Source organism: Halyomorpha halys, unplaced genomic scaffold (genome assembly GCF_000696795.3).
Source record: "Halyomorpha halys isolate HHAL.00 unplaced genomic scaffold, Hhal_1.1 Scaffold359.1, whole genome shotgun sequence".
NCBI lineage: Eukaryota > Metazoa > Arthropoda > Insecta > Hemiptera > Pentatomidae > Halyomorpha > Halyomorpha halys.
This window is the reverse complement of record NW_027104882.1, coordinates 451,913-455,267: the sequence shown is the minus strand read 5'-3', so window position 1 is coordinate 455,267 and position 3,355 is coordinate 451,913.

Here is a 3,355-nt window from a genome sequence, read left to right as displayed (position 1 = left end):
GGAAGGATTGTCTTTATTTCTGTTTGTCGTGAGATTGTCATCGACCAACCTACTCGCTATAATTGTCTGTTTGATAATTCAGATAATTAAGGCTACCACGGAAGATGGGAGAGGAGGGTCTCACGCCGTTTTCCAGTTTCAGGTGCTTTATTGGAATAGGCAGGGTGTACGACAGAACTTATACAAAAAACTTATCATTTAAATTTTCTTCTTAGATGATCATACACTTTTTTTTCTTTTGAACGTATTAAGTCTATATCTATTCACTTCATATTTTCTTTAAGAAGACGTTTTAAATTTATATCATAGGTGGATCGCTGTAGAAAAAAAGATGAATTATTCTAAAGAATTCGTTCATAATTTACAATAAAGCTATAATAGGATGATTGCCCGCACGCGAGGCGAGATTGAAGAAATTTTTTTGTTTGTAATAACGTCCAACTGACCTCATTTTCTCGCTTTATAACTTGGCTCTGAATCCCTCTAAATATTAATTTTTATCACTAGTTTTAAATTTCGAAAGATCTCAAATAGAAAAAACAATCATCAATTACTTAATTGAAAATTGACGTAATTGAAAAATTACGTAATTGAAAAAAAAGTGAAATTAGGCTTTGGATGTAGCTCGGATATATTTTTACAAATAATATTGTTAGGATTCTTCTTTTTTTTTTCTTCAGCAATTCACTTATCTAAATTTATAAGGTCTGGAAGAATAATGACGCAAACTTTGTACAATTGACTTTATTGTCATAGTGGGCTTAAAAATCTATCTACTGATGCTTGAAATTCATTTTTGAGTCTCTCCACACAATAAAGAGAATTTCAAAAAAATTTATAGTTGAATCTTCCGGATTGCATATCTTGATTTTTCCGGAGCAGTGACATGTTCTGTAGACGAAAATGCTTGATATCCTTAAATACAAATGATATGTGGTTTTGTCACGCCGATAGCTAATACTATAATGCGGCGAGAGGGATGCGCTGGGATCTTTTGAGCTCTGCTCTACCCCTCACACGTGGGGGATAGAGTGGGCTCAGGGATCCTCAGGTCGATTGTGTAAATATTGTATATTAGAGTGTAAATGTGACTAGAGACTATATTATTTTATCATTATGTTATTTTATTTACTTATTTTTCACACACATAGTTTGATTATGTTAATTCTGTTTGTATATGTTTTAAGAGAGGTTTTTTTTTTTAATTAATTTTTTTTTAGTATGCATGAGATCATTCATCACTATTACCTATTGCCCACAACTGTTTGCCAGATTGTAATATCTATAAAAAAAACAAAAAAAAAAAAACTATAATAATACAGAAACCTGGTTTTAACAAATTTAACCGTAATTTCTATCGGTTCCTTATGGGAACTTAGTGCTCTTGGATATATTTTCTAAAGGTACCATGTTCACAAATTTGCCTTACTCTAGATGTAGTTGCCTTCCAGGATGCTTTGTTTATTAAATCAAGTTTTAATTTATGTTTGATGTAATTAAAAAAAATAATAAAAATATTTTTGAGGTGAATATGATTGGGAATACTGTCTGTGAAGAACACAAATAAGTAGAACTCATTTGTTATTGACAATGATTCGACCAGAATTTCAGGCCTCCATCGGGGCCAAGAACAAAAAAAAAACAATATTACAACCACAATGACTAAAAGAAAATAATAATAAGAATAAATAGGCACATAAGGAGGCAATATTAATATGGGTACATGTATTGGAGAAAATTTATTACTGTATCATTGAAACTGGATGGGAATATTGTAATAAAAAAAAATTAAGAATGAAAGGAGAAAACAAAAATAATCATAAAAATAAACTAAGTAAATATATGTAAAAATTGAAAATAATTTAAAAATGAAATAAGTAAAAACATATATGTTGATTGTTGTTATTAATATCAAGAAATTCCTTCGGTTTTTGGCTTTTAACCACAATTTTTCTTTAAACGTTCCTTGCTTATTGATGCATAACTCTTAGTCATGTGATATGACCACAAGCTCCCTTTTAGCTAACGGTATGATTGTTGAAAAATAAAAATACCTAATTGGCTGCGTGAGGTTAGAAATTTGTACTTTAATTGGTAATTAAATTTTATGGGTCTAATAAATGAGAGCAGGGTAGTGTGTATTGTATAGTTTATGTGCTGTTTAGACTTAGATTGTAAACAATTATATGGGCAATTAACCTTCATAAACTTTATGCTACGGTTGTCCGGTCAGTTGGTATACAGAGTCCATATATACTTTACCTCCAGTGGGAAATAATTTATTTATATTAAAATTTAATGTTTACGACTTATATTTTATTTTGTTTTTCCACCTTATCCTGCTTTGTAAGTATGTTTATTGTTACAAATTTCTACGTAAGATCGGACTGTTTTTTACTGTGCAGTAATAATACTGTAACGGCGTGGTAAGGCTTCTTGCAGCTTGGGCTGCTGAGTGCCCAAGTGTAATCTCATAAAAAAATATATACATTAGAAAATCGCGTTTCGCTATGTTTGGTAGCCTACTAAACGAATTTTTAATCAATTGGAATGATAGTAAGTATAATCAAAGAGAGGATTAATATCGGCTCATTAGAACCTGTAAACATAAACGTAGCAAACAACATATGTCCACTGATCCTAGTTAAATTTATGAAATCCTGTTGAACAGATTCGATATTTAGGACTCCATCTTGACAAGAGACTTACTTGGAATCCACCCACAAGACTGAAACGCCAAGAAACTGCTCGTAGATTCCGATTGCACACTTACTCGACAAACGCTCTAAACTTCCCATTCACTACAAAAAATTAGTATACACTACGATAATCAGACCAATTTGTGCATATAGAATTGAGCTCTGGGGCTCCACCAAACCATCAAATTCCTCCCGCATTCAATCCTTACAATACGAAATCCTTCGTTAAATCCTTGATGCTCCTTATTACGTTACAAATAAACTCATTCACAAAGACCTTAACATCCCATTCGTTGCAGATTTGGCCCAAAACAGATATGCGTATTTTCATTCCAAACTCCTTAACCATCCTAACCCATTAATTCTTAATCTTTCATCCTTAGCAATCCCTGATAATCATCCGAGGCGTCTGAAAAGAAGATGGCCACGGGACCTTCTAATTTTAATACCATCGATGGGTGGTTCCTTCCCAAGATTTTCAAGTGTATATGAAACATACAACATATTTACTCATTGTATTTATTATTTGTACAGTTGTAAACCACATTAAGTAAATAAATAAAAAAAAGAATTTAAGAAATAATAAAAGCGCATATTTTATATGAAATTATCCAATCTTACTGGTGGTTTTGACCAGCTGATAAAAAACCGCGTAT